Genomic DNA, 13,751 nt, shown 5'->3' with positions numbered 1-13,751 from the left:
AACCATTTGGTCTTGAATTATTATTTATTGATTTTTAAAGCTCCACCTTATTCCTCAGCACTGTAAAATAGGATATTACATGTAGTGCATAACATAACACAATAACATACAATCTAGAAGGAATTGGAGGTATACTATCATAGCTTTCAGTTCATTCAAGGCAAAAAAATTACATCAGATGGCTGTGAGTAAGCTTAGGTAATGTCAGATGTGTCCCGAGCCATGGCAATGGGTTAAAATATAGATTAAACATAGTCCCAATAAAGTGACAAAGAACTTATAAGATGCAAACTCAGACACACTCATCAATTACAATAACCACTCTCAATCATGCCCAGCACTACTGAGGCAATCTCACACTGACCACACGCAGTTGTGATATATTGTTGACACCAGGCCAACTATGCTGCCTGTAAAAATACAATATGCTGCCCTGTACGCTAATTCTGTAGACTTAAGGCTATTTCCTCAAAATTTCTACCACGGGTTCCTTACAAAGTAAATTAAATTGAATAGCTGAAGTCTAGTGTCGCTATTATATTGTCAATCTTTTCTAACCCATAACCTCATATACATTCTATGTACGGATGTGTTAAGCACCTCCAATAGCATGTGAAATTCCATTCCGACCTGTGATCCTCTTGAATATCTTGGATTTTTTTAAGTAATATGCCAGTCATTGCTGTACACCATATCAGGTCTATACACAGTTTAAATGCCACACACAGCCACACTCACATACTGACTACCAATTATCAGGTTATCAGCTTCAGCTTTAGGAAGCACTCACTCTTATTGTCTTGCATACGGTATATTAAAATATATTTTTAGAATTGTTCACATCATCCACTGGCTATGATTAGTAAGTAACAGAGCACACAGGAAAATACCGTATTGGCTCGGATATAGGCCGCCCCCGTATAAAGGCAGCACCCTAAAAGTTTGGTGCTTTTTTAAAGAAAAAGTTTTTTTCTTTAAAAAAACTTCAAAAAAAAAAATGCCACTCTGTCTCCCCCCTCGAGATATGCTGCCACTCTCCCCCCCGAGATATGCTGCCACTGTCCTCCCCCCCCCGAGATATGCTGCCACTGTCCTCCTCCTCCCCCCCCCAAGATATGCTGCCACTCTGCCCCCCCCCCGACTTACCAGAGCAGACTCCCGGGTGTCTTGCGGGGCCGGCGGGGGGACATCTACGCAATACGTGTATACAACTTCCGGTGCCGGCACTCAACGGATGTGCCGGCACCGGAAGTTGTATACACGTATTGCGTAGATGTCCCCCGCCGGCCCCGCAAGACACCCGGGAGTCTGCTCTGGTAAGTCTTGGGGGCAGAGGTAAAACGCATCGTGCGGACGGTCACCGGCTGCAGCGATGCGGGTAAACAACCTCTGAAGCCGGTGACCGTCCGCACGATGCGCTTAGACAACTTCCCGTGCCGGCACCCCCCCGTGGGAAGTGCTGGCAGGGGAGGCTGTCTGAGCGTATCGGGGAGTAGGATGCAGGTCCCCTGCACAGCTGTGGGGGATCTGTATCCTAACCCCGCTGCCTGCCCGGCGCCCGGGACTACATGTCCCAGGCGTCGAGCGCTAGACCCCGAATATAGGCTGCACCCCCACTTTAAAGACTTAAAGTGGGGGAAAAAAGTGCGGCCTATATTCGAGCCAATACGGTATTTGCACAGAGTGGTGATGGCATTGAAGACAGGAGGTTTGAATCTCCCCTAAAGCAATATTCGATGGAGCATGTGTTTGAATAAATTGAGTCCTCCCTGCTTTGCCTGCCACCTGAGTCTACAGACAAAATGTTTTTTCCTCCAAACTGATCTGTACACCATTAGACATTTTATATGTCCTTCAGAAAGGTTATCAGGAGTCAAGAGGGAGTTCTCAGATCTAGTGCAGTAAGTGTGGACATATACCATTACTTATCCAGCACGTTTTTTTTTAATCTTCATGCTATGCCGCCATCTTCCAAAAACTGTGTGGGGGAATGAACAATTTGGATGTAGAATAAAGATTGGTGAAAAAAGGGAATTTCTGCTTTCTTGACTTTGCCAATTGTTTTAATATTTGTATGCTTACACACGGATAGCATGCAACTTGTTGGACAGTTTTGCATGTGATTGGATGCAAATATATGTATTCATATGTATTGGCAAGATAATGCTAAGCATTACTATGATATAATATGTCACACAGGGGAGGGCTGTCACCTTCTGCCTGGGTGGGCAAGTAAAGCCGATTGGCTCCTTGCACCCCCCCAATCTCTAATATACGCACTAGAACACACTCACCATAACAGGCAGACACTCACTATCTTCTCTCTACAATCACACATCACTCCTTCCCACCTATCACATACCACAACTATCACACACTTAACACCTATCACACATTACAACAATCACACATCACAACTCACTCCCATCACACCTATTACTGTGAGTGGTGCAATGTTATGTGCCTCTTTTTAGCTAAGCTGCAAACTCCAGCCTCAAAATAACATTCAGCTCCTGATGTAACCATAATCACAGGGGTGTGACAAAGGTGTAGCAAGAGTCCACATGCTTATACTGCATTTTTTAGTTTATTATCATGCACCTGGCAGCCAGCAGATGGGTCCCTCCTGGATACATGCCTGGCTCCCTGCCTGTCTAAGAAATCCATAGGGGGCACTTTCCACACATACAAACGGAGGCCTGAACAGAGTTCCTCCTGTAACATTTGCAGCGTAGTAGGTAGGCACAGGTAGATCAAGTGCAGTGAAAATACCTGGGGTGCAGGCAAATGGCAAATGCATATAGGGGATTCTGCAGACTCCCCCATGCATTTACAAGGGGGACATCATAAAAAGTGTAGGAAACAGCAATCGTTTTTTTCTGGGTAGGCATTATTGCAGAAGATCTCAGATAAATGAATGTTCTTTCTTTATTACATCTTTCATCCAACTATTGTACAAGAGCTTGGTCAGTTTGTGACATTGGGATTGGACGTGATTCCAGGAATATTTACTTAACATTGCAGTACGGATAGATATTAGCTGAAGAGTGCTAGATATTATGAATGTTTTATGGTTTTGTCTTTTAAGTGGTGTGATTAAGTTTAATTTGTTTTTATTTTTTATGGCTGATGGTGCACATATGTGTTTTTACAAACTTCAAATATGTAACACTACACCCTATCTTAATGGTCTGTGTTTAACAAGATTGTGATAAAATGTTATACTTTTGATGAAATCAGATCTATATTTATTTTGTTTGGTGATAAAATTATGCAAGCCACTATGTTGTCTCCCTCACCTTCCTATTTTAGCAAAAATAAATAGGGAGATTACATTGATCTCAAACTGGCAGGATGCATTTCTCAAGTTCTATGCTTACTGACATGAGTAAATTCATAAAGTTTATTACATAAAGTATCCAATACGGCAGTGTATTCTACCTAATACACCCCCCCAGGTAAGTGTCATTGAAGTTAATGAAGACAGAAAAAGTGTTGTCTGCACACACTGCTTGTTTTTCATAATTAAACAAGCGACCAGTGAAGATCTGCTCGTGAGACAGGAGATTGTTGGTCTTCCTCTATTGTAATATTGCTATGGAATTTGCTGTCTCGCTATAAATAATAATAATCCTACTCAAGGCTATAATAAATTCAATCTGCAAGTCATTAAAACAGATCTGAAGTGAATAACACCCAAAACATATTTCACTGAACAGTACAGCAGATTGTATTATTTAGAAATAAGGATAGCTTTGTATTTAGCTCTGGCACAGCCCTATGACCGATTTATGGCAGCGCCACTAGCCACCCACTCTGCCACCACCCTCCTAATTGCATAGCACTGGGATATAATATTATATCTTGGCTTTTTTTATCTCTTTAACGGTGAGCAGCAATTTTAAATCCATGTTGTGGAGCCCTCCATAGCGTATATAGGTTGGTTGGGGAGATCAGCAGCAGTGCACTAGGGAGACCTGCTTCAGCTGCCCTTCACTTAGACCTAATTTGGTTAGAGGAATAGTTGAGGGGGGGTTCCCCATATTAAAGTCATCATATGCACTTAAATGCATATCATAGCTGAGGAGATTATAATAAGAACCCGGTGTGTATGCATTGAACGTGCTCTCATTGATTTCAATAGGAAACATTTTTTCTGACACTTATTGGCTGCTTGAACAACTAATCAGCAGTAAGATTCATAGTAAGCATCGTTGCACCGCGGAGGAGGTGGGGAGCTGCAGTTTTCACTTTTACTTAAGCTTTTAAAGAATGCATATTAAAGTATTCATAAAGTAATTGTTATTGTACAATTGCCCTTTGAGACTGTATGCACTAAATTCAATATTTAATCATGGAATGCTTAGGGGTTCTAATTAATGTTCACCTAATTCAAGCTTGCCTTCTATGCAATTGCAGCTGGTACAATACCACATACATCATGATATGTATTCTGACAGCTTTAATACCGAGGATAACCCATATATGGGAAAACATTGTTAATACAGCTAAACATTTTAAACATTTTTATGCACAGACGAAATTAAAATCTAGTTTATATATTTTTCTTTATGGAGGGAATTCATTCCATTGCTTGCTCTTGTCTGTTTTTACAGTTTTTATTAAACTGTAGTTTAGAATAACATTTCCTAAAAAGCATTACATTTGCAGGATCCATTGAACAACTAAAAATGTGGTGTTTCGTTGACAGTCTATCACTTCTGTTTACCCAATGTGAGTTCAGTTTCCATTCTTTCCAGGGCACACATTGCCAAAAACCACTTGCCTTGTAGTGTGTGAGCTTTTAAAGCTTTGTAACAGGTTTCATAACCGGGGGATATGAGGTGGTTAAGATGGCTGTCCAAAATGCACATAGTACAAAGAGTTTCACAAGTGAGTGGCTTTACTGCAAATATCTCAAAACTGCTATCATGTGTAGAAGTTTGTGTAGTGTAATACAGATGCAGAAATAAAGACCATTTTTCCACTACATAATCGTGTAAGGTTTGACCTTGTTTTTTAAACTTAGCAAGGTGAACATTTAGCTTGTGGAGTCTTAATAAAGTTTACTCTTCTTAGCTGTAGGTGCGCTGGATCTATTGTGTGTTCCTGTTTTTGAAGGAAACCTATGAGGAACCTACACCAGTATCACCTGCCGCAAAGGTTTTTTGTGCAGTGACACAGCTGCTTCATTGACACACAGACACACATGATAAGTTTGCAGTCTGGCCCCGTTACTTGATTGGTCTCTTTGTGTCTTTGTCAAACTCACTCTGCAATTACAAGCAATGATCTGCCTGGTTCCTGCTTTTAATAATTTACCTGGGGAATCTAGTTTTCCCTGTTTTTGGTTGCACCTTTTTGGTACATTTCTGTAGACTGGGGAATATGACCCTTTAATGCAAAATTTGTACAGGGTCATTGACCTCTTTTACGCCTTTTTCATGTTTGCGGATTTTATGAATAATTAATGGCTAGAATATTGTATCTGTTTTTGACTAGTAATCAATTGTTGCACTTTAAAAAGTGGTAAATGCAGAATAGAACAATATTATTTTACACATGTCCAAATGTAGAGAAATTAACTGCTACTGTTATTCCCTTGTTGTTAGGTATGATTTTCCACATACCATAGAGTAAGAAAGATATTAAACAACTTTTAAGTCTATAAGTGCCTTTTAAGTTCTTTTCACTTCATTAATTGAGAAGCAATGTTACAGGCTTGGAAACTGGTTTATTCTATTTATAGATTTAGGGTCAAAAATGTCTTAAACTCTCAGCATTTAACCAGGGGGCATGCTCCATATGCGCCACCCACTCCTATTCAAAATAAATAGAAAACATACACCGATCATCTATTATGACCACGTAACTAATATTGTGTAGGTGCCCCTTTTGCCGCCCAAACAGCCCTGACTCATCAAGGCATGGACTCCACTAGACCTCCACAGCAGATCCTTTAAGTCCTGTAAGTTGCGAGGTGGGGCCTCCATGGAAGCATCCTGGTGCCATGTGTTCTCCAGGTAAGAGCCGCACACACACACACCTGGCCATCCACGTGATATAAAAGAAAACGTGATTCATCAGGCCACCATCTTCCATTGCTCCGTGGTTCAGTTCTTATGCCCACGTGCCCATTGAAGGCGCTTTCGGCAGCGGACAGGGGAAGGCATTGGCACCCTGACTGGTCTGTGGTTACACAGTTCCATACACAGCAGACAGCAATGCACTGTGTGTTCTGACACCTTTCTATCAGAACCAGCATTAACTCCATGGAGGGCCAGCCTTCGAACCCCATGAGCATCAATGAGCCTTGGCCACCCATAACCCTGTCCCGGTTCACCGCTTTTCCTTTTCTTGGACCACTTTTGAGACCAGGAACACTCCACAAGAGCTGCAGTTTTGGAGATGCTCTGACCCAGTTGTCTAACCATCACAAGCCTTGTCAAAGTCTTTCAGATCCTTATGCTTGCCCATTTTTCTTTCTTCTAACACATCAAATTTGGGCACAAAATGTTCACTTGCTGCCTAATATATCCCACCCACTGCCAGGTGTTATGAGAACAAGATTATCAGTGTTATTCACTTCACCTGTCCGTGGTCATAATGTTAAGACTGATCAGTGTATACAGAGCCGGCCTTAGGCGTTGTGGTGCCCTGTGCGGACTACTCCTCTGGCGCCCCCCTCACTACCCCTTCAAACTACCCCCCCTCTGCCCCTTCAAACTACCCCCCCTCAAACTACCCCTCCCCTCTGCCCTTTCAAACTACACCCCCCCACACACACACACACACTTACCTTGTTGCCGGAGTCCTGCGGTGAGAGCGGGAGGCATCCGTCTTCTCGATCTGCCGCGGTGCCGGCATTTCATGTTGAGCGCCTTAGGGCACAGGGCGCCATGGTAGCAGGGGCGCCTGCCCAGGACTTAACTTAAAACATCGGTTTTTTTTGTTGTTTTTCTTTAAAACTTTATTTAACATCATTCATGTTAAATAAAGTTTAAAACAAAAAAACCTGATGCTTTAATCTAGGTCCTGGGCAGGGCTGCCGAGCGGTTGCTCGTGAAGTTCTCAGCAACCGCTCGGCGCCCCTTACTCTCCGTGACTCCGTCGCAGTGCGGGCATCTCATGTTGAGCGCCGGACTATTCCGGAATAGTCCGGCGCTCAACTTGAGATGCCCGCACCGCGACGGAGTCACGGAGAGTAAGGGGCGCCGAGCGGTTGCTGAGAACTTCACGAGCAACCGCTCGGCGCCCCTGCCCAGGACCTAGATTAAAGCATCAGGTTTGTTTTTTTGTTTTTTTTTTTACTTTATTTAACATGAATGATGTTAAATAAAGTTTTAAAGAAAAACAAAAAAAACCCGATGTTTTAAGTTAAGTCCTGGGCAGGCGCCCCTGCTACCATGGCGCCCTGTGCCCTAAGGCCGGCCCTGGGTGTATAGATAGTAAAGAGAAGGAATCCAATGATCACAGAAATGCCATCTGAAGTAATTTATGATCTATAAATCTGGGTAACTAAATGTGTAATAGCTATAAATCAGTGTATGAGAAGTACACAGCTGTCAACAATGAACTAAAGGCTCATGTCTGCTTAGTCCACATAGCCCAATATTACAACTTTTTTTTACCTGGACTAGGAAATTAAGCAGGCATTTGGTTAATGTCAGAGATGTGGAATATAAATTGGAATTGAAAGTAGAACATTACATTTAAATAATATGTTGTAGATTGTGGTTTTGAGTGCTTCATTTAATTACGGTTTCATTTCAGATATGGAAACATAGAATTTGTAAATGGAAACCCTTCAAGGCTGATCTATTTATCTTAAATTCCAACTCTTGAGTTGTCAATAGTATTACTCAAAATCTGCAGTTTTGGACTAGATTTTATCTCTGGCTACTTTTCTATGCAGCACTGACTGCATTCTAAAAATATATGAATTTGAGCGCCAGGAACACAGGCCCTGCAGGGGATGAGGTAATTGGCATTGAGTCAGAGGCCAGCTGTTTGCGCCAGGGGAGCTGAAAAAATTCATCATGCCCGCCAATTGTTTTTGAGATGGAGATTAAGCCTTTTTTGTCTTTGCTCCTCTTTTGTAGCTACTTTAACTATTTCTGTGAACATCGCCAAAAAGGGAACGCACGCATAGCTGGTCTTCTAATGAGGACACTGAGGTTTGAGAATGAAGCAATCAATCAGAGAGACAGAGAGAGAGACTTGTGAAGTTTTTTTCCATTCAATCAGAGACGTAAATGAGGCATCTGCTGACTGCGGAAACATTTCTCTTCTTTGCACTTTTTGGTTCTAATGTATTTTGATATATTGCTAGCTCTTTTGGGAAACGTGTAGACAAAATAAAACTAATCCAATGTACCTCAAGACAGAACTGATGATTTCTATTTCAATTCTTCACTGTCAATGCATTCATGGTGTTTCCATCTATGTTTATCTGAAAGGGTTTTTATGTAAACTTAAGAGTCTTTAGTTGAAGTAAAACTGTGTATTGGGCCAGCATAGAAAAAGTTATAGGGTTACATGAGCTTTTAGGACCTCTGAGGTCTCTTCCATAGGTGAGATCTCTAAAGAAGAGGCATTTGCAGTCTTAAAAGCTTATATATATATATATATATATATATATATATATATATATATATATTTCCTTTGACCAAAGACTCCATTCTCTCTAGGACTAATATGGTTATATCCATTTTACAAATTTATTAAAACCCTTCATGATGGGGGGTTAATAAAACTCTTAAGATGGGAGCCTTTTTCAAATTTTAACCGTATGCTCATTCAACCATGATTTCCCCTCTTTCAAATGTATTGTATCCACACAAATTATATATTGTTTTTTTAATGGGCAGATTGTGCTTTCTTTACACATGGATAATAAAGAAAACATCATTTACACATGTATAATAAAGAAAATATGCAAAAACTGTATTGTTTGCAGACAGTGAAGTTTTAGAAATATAACCACCAGATATATATTTAGCTGTTTTTTTTAAAGTAAACAAACTAAATGAAAAAAAAACACATCTTTTTTTAAACTTTTTTTAGAAGTGATAATTGACAGACAGTAATGCTCTCTGCCAATATTTTAGCAGTTTGTGGTAGTCACCAAAGCAGTTTATGCAAAGGCTAGGCAGCGTAGGGAAAGATGAGAAGTGGTAACTTGAATCCCCTTTTTGACTAAGACAAACCGATACATTAGGTGGAGAGAGCCCTGCTCGCAAGCTTACAATGTTGAGGCAATGGGGATGTATCATAGGAGGCGATCCAGGTTTCAGAAAGTGCTAGGAGGTTAAAAGCATGGGAGAGAAAAAAAAACTCCTTGTCTCTTTGGAGCAGACATTCACAACTAACAATGGTCCATCCTATCTGACATATCTAAACTAAAATCTAAACTCTAATAAGCATAGAAAATCAATATGAACATTGCCATTTTATCTTTTATTATGACAATACAAGTATAATAACAGCCTTTAGCAAACCAATGTCACAGGGATGGATTATATTATAAAAAAACGTATCAGTTTCCAAAATCTAATCTACACTAAATTTTAATTAAAAATAGGGTGTGGTATTTTTGTCAATAATGAAACTCAAGCTTTTGTGTGGTAGTAATAACACAACCCAACCTGTCAAATAAATACGGTAAATCTGATTGTATGGGTCATTTTTTATAGCGTCCACAACTCAAATTCAGCAAACCATTTTTAGCAGTTCCACTGCCAAAGAAGAAAGAAGGTTTAGGAGCTGATATACTAATTCCATCAATATTTCTAATTCCATCATGAATCATGTTCTGAAACTGCCACACATTAGATAGAAAATGTTTTCTGATCCATGCAGAGTTATGTACAAAGATCACTTCTATTAAGACGTTCTAAACATACATAGGGTGATCTGCATTATCATTCCATTTGTTGCTATGGTGACTGCTGCACTTTTACTACTGCAGTAGGATTATTGGCTCAATACATAGAATTCATAATATTTGTATGGCACAGACTAGGCATGTTGCCCCTTGTGTCCAATAAAGTTTATAGAATGAATCCCTGAACATTTTGCAGAACTACCGAAGACACATTTCAAATAGATTTGAAGTTTTTTATACTAGAAACCAATGCAATCCTGTTTACTGACCAAAACAAGCAATATATATTTATTACAAACCTACCTTATATATATATATATATATATATATATATATATATATATATATATATAATATAGATATATACTATGGTCATCTTAACAACTTGTTATTGGGATCTGCATGATTATTTCTCCCTATTGTCTCTCCCAGATATCTGGGGAAGGTAAAATGTTCTTAGTTATATTATGTTCTTAGACTTAAACTTTCTTGAGGTTGGGGGTGGATCCTGCTTGTCGGCAGTTGGGTGTCCCAATAAGCCACAAAAGCATTTGGTCAATGGAAGACATCTGAAGACCTTTCTTAACTGTACCGCAAAGCAAGAAGTTTGTGTCTCTTCTGCCACAGACTCCCTAGTTAGTGCTTCCTTGTGGTCTGCAATGGGTGCACCATGTCAAATTGACTGCATCTGTGAATTAACCAAAAATATAAGCTACAGATAGTTTCAGCAAATGCATTTATTTACGATAAAATCTTTGATGACAATTTGCCCTATAATGGCTCTTTACCAAGGTCATAGAACAATGTGGTTTCTTGAAGAACCTATAGTGACGTTAACTATTCAAGACTTGTTTCTCTGTGAAATAAAGAATTTGCCACCAGGCTGAAAATAAACAAATATTATTTTGTACCTAATAGCACAGCATTTTATACTAAGTACAGCTTCAGTGTTTCATTTAGTACAGCTTCAGTGTTTAAGTAAACATAGAAACACAGAATTTGATGGCAGATAAGAACCATTCATCTAGTCTGCTCACTTTTACTGATGTAAGAGATTCAAACCCCTATCGGTTCTTGGTCCGGTCCCATAGTGAGGATAGCTTTATGTCTGTCCCATGCCTGTTTGAATTCTTACTGTATTAGCCTCTACCACTTCTGGGAGACTGCTACATTTATCTGCTACCATCTCAGAAAAGTAGAACTTCCTTATATTATTGCTAAGCCTCTAGTTTTAACATTGCCCCTCCTTTCAAATACCCTTCCCCTCCTTTCAAATACCCTCCTTTCAAACAACCCTGTTGCAGACCTATGTATCATTTGCAAAAAAACATACCATTAAGACCTTCCATAACATCTCTAATAAAAATATTAAAAAGTGTGGGTCCCAATACTGATCCCTATAGTAACAAGTCCTTCCTCTGAATGTACATTATTAAGTACAAGCTTATGCCTCCTGTGACTCAACAATTATCCATTAGCTTTATCCATTCAACTATTTTGACATCCAAAGTTTTCTATGGGGGGCAGTGTTGAATGCTTTACTGAAATCACAGTTCCCTGGTCTATTATCTTAATTACCCAGTCAAAAAATAAAGTGTTTGTTTGACAGAATCTCCCTGTAGTAAACGAGTGCTGTTTCTGATAATTCAAATCATTTTCCTCCAGATATTTAAGAATCCTATCCTTTAGAATGGTTTCCATTAATTTGACAACTACGGATGGAAGACTTACTGGTCTGGAGTTGGCGGAGTCGTCCATGCTACCCTTTTTCTGAAGTGTTGCTAACTTCCAGTTGTCTGAAACTACTCCCTCCAATAGTAACTGGTTAAATAAATATGCCAACAGTTTTGGCCGGACCCTTCAAAGCTCTTTTGGTAACTTTGGGTGTATCCCATCAGGTCCCATGGGTTTGTCTATTTTCACTTTAGAGAGGTCAAGTAGAACTACTTCCTCTGTAAACACCCCTGTTTTACATGTCACACTATTTCTCTTTGCTAACAAGGGTCCCTCGCCTTCATCTTCCTCTGTGAAAAACCCCCCAGAAGTATTTATTTAAGCAGTCGGATAGATCTTTATCCTCATTTATATAATTCCCTTCATTTGGGTTTATGTTTTCTTCTCTTGCTTATATATATCTAGAAAAAAAGGTTATATCACCCTTTCTTATTAGCTAGGCAATTTTGTACTCAGTGTGTGCTTTTGTGCAACTAATAATGGTCTTTGCTCCCGCCATATATAATTCCAAACGAAGAAATGTTTTATATCAAGTATCTTGAAAAGTGCTACTTAAAAAATCAATGTATAATATCAGCTCCAATGACTATGTTGCAGGAAATCAACTATAATAAGAATCCACTAGTCTAAGGACAGTGCCTTCATGCAACTTAACCACAAGCCTATGATTGTGTTCAATAATTTTCAGGGAACAACGATATTATTACTGCTTTTATCTGACCCAGGCTGATCTATTAAATATTATTTAATGGGGGATTAATCCATCATTTTTAAACAGACTTCATTCTGTGAGTTAGGCTATATCGTAGGAACTCAACTGTTAAAATCTTTTGCATGTCCCCCAGGCACAGGAAGGATTAATTAAGTAAGAAATTAATAGTGAAAAAGCCAACAGGGAAGAAATATGTATAAAAAATGTTAGCTGGAGGTGCCTATAAACCTACTCCAGTAACAACTGCTATGTTTTCTCCAAGCGCAAAATTCCATACTGAGATTCACTGTTCTTTTCATAATGTATTTTAGGTGAAAGCATCCTGGCAGATTTGAACAATGCAATCTGTCCGTATGCTATTTCCTTTCCCCTGCAGAAAGAAACCTTATTCCAGAGAAATTCCTTTTATCTACCAGTCCCTCTGCATCCTGAAAGCTTTTTCACTCCTATGGCTAAAAAACCCTTCTTCTATGTTCTGCTTTTAATCTTAACTCTTTTCCTGTGCAACCTTCTGTTTAGAAGTGAATCCACAGTATATGGCAACGAAAGTAAGATTTAAAAAAAATACTTTATCTTCTGATCACAGAGCAACACAATAATGTGTTTGGAAAAATTACTTTTTCTTTTTAATATTTTTATTTCTTTAAGTGTACTATTTGCCCTCTGAATTCTTAATGTATTGACATAACTTTGTTGTTTGCTTCTCTTTATAATGCCTGGGAACTTTTAAACTCTGGCTATGGGGACACCCCCCCCCCAGAGGGATACGGCCAGGACTACCTGCTGACGTCAGTGTGTGGTCTAGCTGATGTTGGTGGATGTTCCTGCTGACATTGGTGGGTGTTCCCACTGACGATTGTGGGCATTTCCGCTTATGTTGCGGGACACCCCCTCCCATTTACAGGGGGAATTGGTGGGGAGTTTCAAGACCCAGCTCCCGCTACACAAAGGATTTGAGTTTTGCTCCGAGAAACGTCGCTTCTCTCAGAGTCTCCGGGAGATACAGAAGAGTTCCCAGGTATGCTTATTAGTGACTTATTGGGCTTATTTTGATATCTTTCCAAAACCAGTTGGATGTTATGTTAACAGAAAATGGTAATGGATTGATTCAATTCCATTAAATGTACTTTTTTTTAACAAAGCAAGGAGTTGCCACAGAAGTTGGTGCGCAGGAGGCATGGGCCCAGAACTTCATGGTCCATGTTCCTTACTACCTGCAAAAGTTGGACAATGAGGTAGCAATCCGCAACAGTGGGACTGTGCCTGAAAATCAAGGCTGTCCCACCAAAAATATGAGTATAAGGAGGTATGCAAGTCTCTTGCTATTCTAGGACAGTATAAAAATTACTTTACGTTTGAGCCAAACTGATCCAGAGAAGGGCTAAGTTGAGAGCACAGGAACATCTGAGGTCTCAAACT

The sequence above is a fragment of the Sceloporus occidentalis genome, unplaced genomic scaffold (genome assembly GCF_023333645.1).
Source record: "Sceloporus occidentalis isolate IW3139 unplaced genomic scaffold, rSceOcc1.0.p SCAF_43, whole genome shotgun sequence".
NCBI classification, from domain to species: Eukaryota; Metazoa; Chordata; class Lepidosauria; order Squamata; family Phrynosomatidae; genus Sceloporus; species Sceloporus occidentalis.
Note: the sequence above shows the minus strand (reverse complement) of the source record.